Source organism: Ipomoea nil, unplaced genomic scaffold (assembly GCF_001879475.1).
Source record: "Ipomoea nil cultivar Tokyo-kokei standard unplaced genomic scaffold, Asagao_1.1 scaffold2818, whole genome shotgun sequence".
Lineage (NCBI taxonomy): Eukaryota > Viridiplantae > Streptophyta > Magnoliopsida > Solanales > Convolvulaceae > Ipomoea > Ipomoea nil.
In genome coordinates, this window is record NW_017619246.1 from 1,974,282 (window position 1) to 1,986,790 (window position 12,509).

Sequence of the window (12,509 nt, forward strand, 5' to 3'; positions counted from 1 at the left end):
AAGCATGACCCAATATAAAATGCCAAATGTCAAATTTATTAGTTGTGGAGGACATAGCCAAACTGTTTGAAATAGGAAATTCTTTCCCCTGATCTGCCTCGAACTTCTAAAAGCGATACAATCCGTCTTGTATCTTAGCAAAACAAATCTTCTTGTTCATCCCAATCTGAATTTCACAGCCATCATCATAAAAAAAAAATAAACAAGCCAAACTCTTGGTTAACTTGCTAACAGAAATCAAATTAAAATCAAATTGTGGCACACATAGAACATCTCGGAGATAAATCTGCGAAGATAATTGAACACAACCAATATGTGTAACCATAGCATTATATCCATTCGGTAACATAACGTGCATATTTTTGACCTCATGAAAATATGAAAAATATGTAGTGTTATTAACGATATGATCCGCCGCACCTGTATCTATGATCCATTCAGGCGTATGATAAGAATTACCTTGATGAGTAGCTTTTTTGAATGTAGCCACTAATGCATTTGACCTCTTAGCCTCCACAGACTCTCCAACAACAATGGACTCATGAACCACATCATCAAGAGGACTACTAGAAATAGATGGATTTGACGCAACCGAATTAGGTTGCACACTTACAATTGCGGCAGAAGATTTATTAGCAGATAAGCTTGCTCCGTTGCGTTTATTTTTTCCTTTCCATTCCGGTGGATACCCATGTTTCTTGTAATAATTATCCACCGTATGGCCCGTAAAGTTACAATAGCTGCAAACGGGTTTTCATCCGAAATTATTGAACCTGCGTTGAGATGAAGCATTATTCATGCCATTATTGTAGGTGCTTCTCACAAGAAAAGCACTTTGGTTTCCACCTTCTTCATGTGTCATACGAACAAATTGACGCTCTTGTTGTTGTATAAGAGAGCATGCCTTGCCCACAATTGGAAGCGGATTCATGAGCATAATTTGTGATTTGACTGCAGAATAATTCTCATTTAATCCTCGGAGAAAGGTGGTAACCTGCTCCATTTGATGTTGTTGCTTGATGTTCACCAAACATCCACACTTACATCTTGGATCACAGACACAAGTTGGTAATGGATTGAGAGTCAACAACTCATCCCACAGAAGCTTAAACTTTGTGAAATACTCATTAATGGATAAACCACCTTGCTTGATGTTATAAATTTCTGCTCAAATATCAGAAATGCGAAACACATCACCTTCATACAACCTCTCTTTTAGATTGTCCCAAACGTCCTTTGCAGTGTCTAACCACAGAACACTCTGTGCAATAGTCGGAACCACGAAGTGTAAAATCCAAGATAAGACCATATTATTCGCCCTTTCCCAAGCGACATAATGAGCCTCGTTTTTCTTTGGGATTAGAATTGTACCATCAATGAAACCATGCTTATTCTTTGACAATAAAGCCATTTTCATGGCTTGGCCCCAGGCATGATAGTTAGAGCCATCTAAGAGAACTGAAACAAGCACCAAAGACGGATTTTCGCCAGAATGTATGAAAAAATGGCTACTCACGTTTGCTGGATCAAGATTTGTTGCCACGACTGGAACATTCTCTGGTTGGCTTTGTGTTGTATTTTCTGCAGCCATAAATATAATGACAAAAGCACAATTAAACTTGCTTTGATACCATATTATAATTTGAGAAACAAGAAAAAAGAATAGCTTTATTGAATGAAAGCTAACTGGAAGAATACAATTACACACTGCCTAGGCAGCCAAAATAAATAAGCATGGAAAACAATTAGCAGCCACAAGAACTCTAACAAACTATTTCTACCATCTGCTAAAGAATAGACAGCAGAAATATTCAAATATGACACTACTGATATAGTCATGCCTCATATCTGTGATTTAATAGTAACTAAGTTCTTTAATTTTTCTTATTTAATACATGTTTTCCTTGCTATTCTCATTAGGATATGGTTTTACACTCGTTTTGAATGTTTTACGATGTTTGTTAGTGTTTTTGAACCATTGTAGGTCAAAGTTATGAGCAAGGGAAGTCATAGGACAAAATTCGGAGTCAAAGTGAACCGAATGGAGTGTACACAGCACTCTCGACGCATTGAGCTGGAGGCTCGACGCATCCTAAATTTCCAGAAGACAAAACGGGCGAGATCAACAGGTCTCAACGCGTCGAGCCATTGCTCGACGCGTTGAGCGACGTAAAATTACGAAAGGCGCTGGCGTCAATTGGTGCTTATCAAGCAACCCTTCATAGAAAAACATCATCAAATCCCAACTTTGAAACCCATGGTGTGGACATTGCCTTTTCAATTCCTTAAATCTCTCCCAAGACTCAGTGAGGGACTCAGTTGCCAGTTGCTTAAAGTTTTGAATTGCCTTCTCATCCTTTGAGTCTTGGAGATAGGATAGAACTTCTTCAAAAATTCTCCTTGTAATTTTTCCCAATTGTCAAAATGGTTATCTGGATGTGAGGATAACCAATCTTCAGCCCTGTCCTTCAGTGTGAAGGGGAAAAGCCTAAGTCTGACAGCATCTTGAGTGACTCCATTCATCTTGAAAGTGCCACAAAGTCGTAGGAACTTGGTGGTGTGAGCATTGGGATCTTCCGTGGGCATCCTCCAAATCGATCCGTTGCAGCCATGCTGAGTATGGCCGGATTGATCGCAAAGTTGTTGGCCTCCACATTTGGAATATTGATGCTACCATGCTCCTCAACATCCGAAGCAAGGTAGTCAGACATTGATCTCCCTTCAACTTGGTTTTCTTGTACCTGTGTGATAGGAATATTTTTGTAAGTTTTGATGAAGCCAAATGTACTTTAGAACCCCTTAGTTTTTAGGTCTTTGAGTACAAGCATCATAAATCAGAATAGCGAATCAAAAGGAATCTACCATAGGAAGAACAAAATTAATTTGGGAAATTAATTTTGGTCCTACGAGTATTCATCCGAGAAAGAAGCATAAAGAAATGATGTTGCAAAGAATGATTGGATGAGCCTAACGGCGAAATGGTAGAAGTCCTTACTCAAAACGATCACACTCGAGATCGATTCCCCCCAAAGGACTTATTTTTTACTAGTCAAATTTTCGGACAAGCACAATGTTCAAAGGAGCACAATGCTACCAAGGAGCACAATGCTATCAAAAGAGCACAATGTATTAAAAAGAGCACGATGTGCTAAGGAGCACAATGTATCTAAAGGAGCACAATGTTCTACAGGAGCACAATGTGAACAAGCATGATGTGTCCAAAAGAGCACAATGTGACCAAATCAGAAAAGCACAATGTTCAAGTCAAAGGAGCACGATGTTCAAAGTCAAAGGAGCACAATGTGGCAAAGAAGCAAGATGATCAGAAATTGAATCAATTCGAAGGAATTTATTCCAAGTCTACCCACATGCCACGAGAATCCAAAATTGCCTGAAAGACATTTGATCAGAACGGAAAAATATTTATGAAGACATGAATATAAAAACTTATCCTAGAAATAAATTCTAACAGATGAATTTATTTCAAAGATACGTTAGATATTCAATATGACAACAAAATAATATTTTGAACAAATCAATTGGAGATAAGATATTATTTTGTCAGGCAAGTTGACAATCAAATCAAAATTGAAGACCTACTATTGTCAACAATATCAGGCTATGAAGATTCAAATTTCAAATATCAAATTATCCCACTCCAACGGATATATTTGATTGCCTATAAAAAGCCATGAAGACTTGAAGACAAAGAAGTGTGTGTGGAGCAGAGGTGTACAAGATAGACACAAGATAGAAGAGCAATACACACGAAAATTCAAAAAGTGCAAGTGCTCAAATAATCTTAGAGACTTAGTCTGAATAGTCTCAAATCTAGTTGGAGAGAGAGACAATTACCTTTGTATTTGTAATTGTAAAAAGAGTATAGCTGTGTGCAAAATACTCTAGTGAGTGTAGCTGTGTGCAAAATACTCGTAGTTGTTAAGTGTAGCTGTGTGCAAGATACTTAGTTGGCGTTGAGTATAGCTGTGTGCGAAATACTCGGAGTTGAGTGTAGCTGTGTGCGAGACACTCGGAGTTGGGTGTAGCTGTGTGCAAGACATCCGGAAGAAGTGCTTGTGTAGCGCTTATTCACTATTGTAACTGTGTGTGGAAAATAGTGAATTTCTCCTAGACGCGAAAGGAGAAAAGTGGACTAGGAAGATTACGCCACTTCCGAACCACTATAAATTGCCTCTCTCATTTACATACCGCACTTACATAATTTGCTCTACCTATCTATCTTATCCGACTAACCCGTTTACTATTCACAATCAATCTTAATCGTTCGGGTTTAGTGTGTCTTCACGTATGCATGTGACTCAAACTTCTCGAGCTTAAATATTGAATTATTCTAAGCAAGTTTGACGTGTTGCATGTAACATTCGTTACACGGTCGACGTGATACGATATTTATTTACAATCTTGAATATTGTTATTATATATTGAGTGAACCATCTCCCTTATATATTCAAGATCCCTCTGTCACTTTATTCATCTTACATGCGTATTTAATTCATTAATTGGGCATAACTCTTTACATACTACCTTTTCCGCTGTGCAGTTTAAACTTGCTCTATTTACTTGCTACTTAGAGTTGAAGTTACCAAAGAGTTATTTAAATTGTGAAAAAGTTTAAGTCTATTCACCCCCCCCCCCCCTCTAGACTTTCTACCACCCTATCGGGACCAACACTGTGCCATCCTAGTTTGTTTTTTAAGAAACTTGGCTCTTTTCTCAATCTCAAGGCTCAGAGGTAATAATTCTTCTTTCCCAAAAGATCGTGTACGCATACAAAGCCAAGTTCTTATAGATTAGTAAAAATAAAAATAAATAAAATAAAATAAAATAGACTAGACTCCTAAAGTAAGACTTTCACTAATGTCAGTACGTAACGCCACCTCCCCGGCAACGGCGCCAATTTGATTACGGTAATTTGGGGCAAACAAATAACACCTGGAGTATTCGGGTTGTCGAACCATAGAGAGATGGGGTACTAATCACTAGCTACTAGGTTACGCATATGAAACTAGTCTGAACAAAACTTGAAGGTTGGGTAATTGTAGAAAATAACAAGCAGAATAAAATAAATAATAAAGTTTTGTAGACAATAGAGCAAAGCAGGATTCCTGGGATCACAATGTTTAATCACCTAGTGCCAATTAACGTTAGTAATATTTAGTTTGGAATTAAGATTTATATGGGAATGCAAAGTGGAACTTAATTACTCCCGTAATTTCTACCCCTAGTGAATTTCCACTCCCGTGGCTTAAACACCCGATAAGATCGAAGATCAGCATTCAATTATTCTCAATTACTACCATCTCCCGATTGGCAACAATCTAGAATAAGATTCCCCCAATAAGTTCACCTTTCCCAAGGTCCAACCATTAGGTGCAATCGTGTGTGCCCTAATATATGCCCCAATTCCCATTGGTGACACAAACATGACTATGAAGCTAGTAATTTAGGCCTTTAATTACCAACAACAACAGGTTAAAACAAGATTGCAACACAAATCATAAAATCAAACATAAATATATTGAGAAATTAACGAACTAGGCACATAGGTTCATAAACAAATTCACTCAAAAATCTCTAAGGAATTAAGCCAAGCATGACTAAATTATACATAGCAAATATAAATAAAGAATTACAAATCATCAAAAGAGTATAAGAAGTGACCAAGCGATTCTCCCAAATCTCCTTGGCTTCCTCCTTGCTTCCAAAGACAACTTGAGGTTCTTGATTTCTCTCTTTCTTGTCTACAAAGAACTCTAAAAATCTCTCTAGATCTCCAATAGGGTTGAGGAAGCTGGGATTTTATAGTAGGTACAAAGTTGGAGTGGAATCGGAATTTTCCTAAATTAATTAAAGAAATTTGCCGACACCTTAATTCTAATATGGAAATTTGAATGTTGCCCAATTTTGATTTTGGAATGTGAGAACTTGAAGTCAGCGCCTTAAATATATGATTTCCTTGAAAGCCGCGCCTTATTAATTTAGAAGGTTTCTCGCACTGTGCCGCTGCGTCATCCTCGACGCGTCGAACCTCCTTGGTTCAATTTTATGATGCTATTGGAAATTTTGGATGCGTCGAACCTCCTTGATTCAATTTTATGATGCTACTGGAAATTTTGGATGCGTCGAGTCCTCAGCTCGACGCGTCGAACGTCCTAGGTCCTGAACTCGTCCAAAATTGCTCCAAACTCATCCTTGAACTCCCCTTGCTCATATCTTTAACCTAAAATAGTTCAAAAAACACTAACAAACACCGTAAAGTATTCAAAACAAGTGTGAACCATAATTAAATGATAATAGTAAAGAAAATATGTATTAAATAAGCAAAATTAAAGAACTTAATTACTGGGATGATTCAAAATAACTATAAAAACAAGCACAGATGTGATAACATCAGCATAACTTTGGGCACACACAATTGCACCTAATTGTTGTACCTCGAGAAAGGGGAATTTATTAGGTGGATTTAATTCTTGATTATTGCGCATAGAGAGATGGTAGTAGTTAGGAATTAATGATGCATGATCTTGTTTTATTGGGTGTTTAAGCCACGAGAGTGGAAATTCACTAGTGTTAGTGACAACGGGAGTAGCTCTATACCATCTTGCATCCTCACACTTGTTAAACCCAGATTTTAATATTGTTCTTAAGATTTGGCACTAGGTGATTAAATACTTGAATCCCAGGAATCTCATCTTCTCTCTTATCGTTTTCAAAATCCTGAATATTTATTTTATTTATTTTATGCAACCAATCATCCAATCAATTGTTAGGATTAGCTCTAATAAATAAATTAGTAACTAGTGCTTGATACAACCACTTCCCTGTGGATCGATAACTCGTACTCCGATAATTATTTGTTTGCAAATATACTACGCATTAGTATAGTATTGCACGAGATTGCATTATGAGAATGTTTGCACTAGATTGCATAATGAGAATGATTAACCGAGATTGTATATTGATCATGATTGCTTAGTTGTATTTTGATGTCTTAAATATCTAGTTTGCAAGATGAGAACTTGAAAGCATGAAGATAATTTCGTATTGATTGATAGCATGCAATTACTTGATAGCATGAGTTCGTTATGATGAGTCTTGTTATGAGAAATGTGTGTTGGAATGATTATGTTGATGAGTTATTTACCGTTGAAGCAGGCCTGTTGATATTATATGTTGTAAACATATAGAAAGTCTGTGTTGTATCTTAAAGTTGTCTAAGTGTTGAGATTGCTTGATTAGAGTTTGTGATCAAATGTTTTTCCAAAGTATATACTGTAGTACTTTACAGGGTTGAGTGTGGTTATACTTAGCTTCATGCTAACGGGTGTTTTCCTACTTGTCTACTTGTTGTTTTGCAAAACCACTTTCAGGTGGGCCCAACGTTTGAGAGTTGATTGAGTTAGACTAGCTTAGTAGATCTAGTATTCTAAACTCTTTTTATCATTATGATGTTTTGATGATGGATTGTAGACTTATGCTATGTATGTTTGGTGATAGACACCGGGGTGTTTTTCCCCCTTATGACTTTAAATTAAGTAATTTAAATGTTAGTTTGGTTTAATGACTTAGTTCTATCCTTAGCCTGTGCAATCACCGTGGAGAGGTGGTTGTGGCGGTGACATTCCCACTAGTTTGTTATTTAAGTTTGTTTATCCGCTGCTTAGTTTATCTTGATTTCGGTTTTAAAACTGTAAATAAGTTTAAGAAAAGTGGGGTGTTACAAGTTGGTAACAGAGCGGTACGAACCACGGGAGACTTAGGAAGTTTGACCCTTAAGATTGAGTATAGAAACTCTAAGTAAAAGTCCTAGGAAAGACAAGTTAAGGAAATACCTCTAAGTTAAAGTCTCAAGAAAGACAAGTTAAGATGAGAAATCTAAGTGAAATCCTAGGAAGGATATGAATAGGGAAAGAGCCCTAAGTTATGAATTTTAGATGAGAAAGACTCTAAGTTCAGTGATTAAGTATGAGAATCAGAGTTAAAAGAAACTCTAAGTATCAATTAGGAGCGTGGTGAGGTTGTGAGTTTTCCTTGCGTTTGCTTAACTGTTTAGTGCTTTATCAATGTGTTTAAAGTGCTTTTGCTTATCTTTTGAAAGTAAAGTAGAGAAGTTATCAGTGAGAAGTTGAAAGAAAAAAACCAAGAGTTTGAAAGTTGAAAGTAGAAGTGAAAGCTAAGAAAGCTAGAAGTTAGAATGTGAAAGAAAAACCTCGTGAGGTTGCTAAAAGTAAGAAGTATACGAGTTTATGCTTATGTATGTTTGTTTATGTGCTTCACTTGTTGTGAGCCTTACCTTTGAGAAAAGAAGAGTTAAATGTTGAAAGTTAGAAGTTAAAAGTTAAAAGTGAAAGTTATGTGTGAGAAGGATAAGAGTTACACATGAATCTTGATTATGTGTATGTTTAACATTCAGTTTGCTTTATCTTGAAAGTTGAAAGTTGAAAGTTAGGTGGAAGTTAATGTGATAAGTATAAGAGTTATACTTATATCCTGTTAATGTGTCTTTTTATGCTTTTGGATAGATAATGGAGAGATCTTCAAAGATTAAACCCAAAGAATAGAAGTTAAACTTCAGGTACAAAGAATTGGAACTTAAGTTTGAGTTACACAAAAGTAAGACAGTTCCCTTTTGTCTTTAAAGAGATATGAAAGGGATGAGCTGGGAGTTGTAAACTCCGAAAGAGTACAATCTAAAACGATCGGTTGGATAGTAACATTGGACCTTGAGATTTATGAAGATAGGAAGAAACGTTGTAAGAAAGTTGTGTGATTCTATGAGGTGCGAAGAAACTAAGGAATGAGTTAAGTAAGAAGGGACAAGTAAAAGAATGTAGAGTTAGGGATGATGAGTTATGTGAGAACTTAAAGAAGGATTTTAGAAATGAGAATGAAACAAGAGCTAGTTGAGCATATGATATAATGAATGAGATGATTGGAAGACTAAGTTCAGTAGAAGTAAATCTAAAAGATTAGTCCAAACAGTGAACCTTTTGAATGGGGATGAGCCTCTATATCGAAGGACTTTTGAAAGGGTGTGTTGTGGCTAAGGCAAGAAAGAAAGTATTGTTAGGAATTTCGTTTGAAATGATATGGTGAAGATTAGTAAGAAAGAAATAAAGCCGGAGTTTATTGAACCACAAAGAATCTTGGAAAAGATTTGGGAAAAAGAAATTTGTAGGAGGGTAATGCCAACTAAATTAGATAAGGATTTAAAGTGTAGTGAAGGAGTATGGACGTATTTATCGTGCGTGAACTCTTTTGATGTAGAGAGAGTGAACAAGACTATTAATTTGAGCAATTATTTGCTCGAATTCAAACAATGATAATATCAACAAACATAAACGATTCAAACCATATATATCTTCAATTGCACTATATAAACTTTATATATATATTTCTTCAATTTTAAAAACGTATAAATAAAAAAAAAATTAAAGGTACCTTTAACTTCAACAATTTGTAACATGTTTGTTTTTTTTTTTTTTTAATTGAGTCAATTTCAACAGAGGTCTCATTTGTCTTGTGGCAATTCTAAATTTAGTTCTAGACTATCGTTTCTTTCATTTAACACTTTAGACTATCATATTTTGGACACTTTTGGTCCTCCTGATGACGTTTCCGGTGAAACCTTATTTTAGGCAAGGGTCTTTTCGTCCCTTCATTTTTTTGCTAATTAGTTAATTCTAGCAAAGGTTTTTGTCTTTGGTAGCAATTTCAAATTTAGTCATAGACAATCGTTTTTTTCCATTTAACAACCCAAACTATCATATTTTGGACACTTTTGATCAATAAGATGATTTTTTCTAGTGAAAACCTATTTTTGGCAATGGCATTTTCGTCTCTTCAATTATTATTATTTTTTTTCTGATGTTCGTCTCATCAGCCATGGATTGAACAAACTCCTTCACCTAGCTTGTCTTCATATCCTTCAACTGGCCCCAAATCGTCATTCGTCAATGACGACACCTAGTATGTGAGGACCTCCTGATGTAGGGGAATCATTTTGCAACGCAGTTGGAAAGCTCAGAATTTCACCACCCGGTCGACTTTAGTCTGACCGCTATTATTTTAGTCTATGGTTATGTGAATCAACTACTATAGTTGTAGAGAAAAAAAAAATATCTTCATAAAAAAAAAATCATTTCCTAAAAGGACCAAATGTGTCCAAAATATGATACTCTAGTGTGCTAAATGACAAAAACGATTGTTTGTGACTAAATTTGGAATTGTCACCAAAGACAAGGGATCTCCGCTGGAATTAACTCATTGAAAAAATAATAAAAAATTTGAAGAGACGAAAATACCCTTGCCTAAAAAAAGGTTTCACTGAAAAAGTCATAGGAATGACCAAGGGTGTCCAAATAATATGATAGTCTGGGTATTAAATAAAAAAATATAGCCGGAGACTAAATTTAAAATTGTCACCAAAGACAAAAGATCTCTACTAGAATTAACTCTTTAAAAAAAAAAAAAAAAAACTTAACTGATCCAAGTACGCCAGACTAATCTTAAGTGCATAGGACCATCCACCTAGAGCATAGTTAAATTATTCATGTTTTTAGTGGGATTTGAACACCTACACTGTTACCTTCCATCATGGTATCAAATTAAGCGATAAATCACGATGAGAACTGTAATGAATTGTATTAATCTGTAGGTCCATACATCTATACCCCCTAAAAGACTCAGGATAACTAAGAAAGACACATGGAGAGGATCTATAAGTCATTTTGTGACGATTATATGGACGAAGATGAGGATAACACAGACAGCTAAAGACACGAAAAAAAAAAAAAAAAAGAATATGAAGGAGGCCAGGGGATTTATGCAATAAAGAATGAGGACTGGAGCTATTTAAAATAGTAGATGGCATTCTATTAATTAAATAAACCGCAGTTTCAAATGCAAAATCCCAAAACCTAGATGGAACAGACACACGAACCATGAGAGTGTGACCGGTTTCGACAATATGTCTATGTTTTAGCTCTACACTGCCATTTTGTTCGTGAGTATAGGCACATGAATGTCTATGATAGATCCCTAATTTTGTGAGAGAGGAATGCAACTTTTTTTACTCGGCACCTAAATTAGATTGGATAGATTTGATCTTACGATTAAAGAGTCTTTCAATAAGAACACGAAATTTCTCAAAGATATCACAGAGATCATATTTTTGTTTCATGGAAAAATACCAAGTGAAGCGTGAGAAATTATCAACAAAGAGAACAAAGTATCTATAACCATCAGAAGATAAGAGAGGAGTTGGACCCCAAATATCAATATAGATTGAATCAAGAATGTTGGAACTAGAAGTATCAACACGTGGTAATGGAAAACGAGCAGATTTACCCATTTGACACGCATTACATAAACTAGAATTACAACGAATAGCACTACTAAACCCACTAACCGAACAAAAGGGAAGAATACGACTAAGGACACGATGGTGTGGATGGCCCAAACGATCATGCTAGACCGAAGGTAACACACGAGCTAAAAGAAACGCGGAAAGTGACAAACTAGGAACTGGTAGCGTGTATAACCCACTAGAACTATTGCCCCGAAGAAGAATTTCTTTGGTGTTGATATCCTTCACAACAAAAAAGGATGGATGAAACTCAAAGAATACTTTATTATCAGCAGAAAAATTTTGAACCGATAATAAAGAGGTATATAAAGTGGGAGCATGAAGTATATTAGATAGATGAAACGACCTAGAGGGGGTATGAAAAGATGCATGACCAATATGACTAATAGGCAAACCTGTACCATCATCGACACGAAGTGTGTCATTACCATTATATTCGTCCGAGATAGAGAGTGCTGTTATATCTGGAGTCACATGATTTGTTGCACCCATGTCTGGAAACCAAGTATGAGAGTCTGGTGAAGAATCTGAAGGAGCTCCCTAGTAGACCATATTAGCCAATGGATCCTTTTCATACTGTTTGTAACAAGTGACCGCAGTGTGCCCTAGGATCCCACAAAGTTGACACTTAGGTTGGTGATTATCGTTCCTACCGCCACGACCACGACCACTATTGCCGCGACGGTCACGACCACTATTGTCGCGACAACCACCACTGCCGCCATGAGACTGCCTAGATTGACCGCCGGACTACCCGGAGCCACGCCCGCCGCCACACGACGAGCCGCCCTTGCCGCGCTACTGCTGCCCGGATTTCTGGATGGAAAAAGCTGTCGGCGACGCATTCGGCCCCCCACTGCCGGCAACAAATTCCTCGGCACCAAGGAGATCTGAGAGCTCATGGAGCGTGACCGGTGTTCCGCGGACGTTGAGAGAAGAAACAAGACCCAAAAATTCAGGCTGTAAACCCCGAAATACGTATAGGTTTTGTTCTTCAAGAGGGACATGCCGGCCAGGGAGAATAAGATCCTCTATGAGAACTTGAGCACGGCCAATATAGTCGGAAACGGAGGCGTCACCCTACTGAAGACTCTATAGCTGCCCGAGAAGATTCAACGAG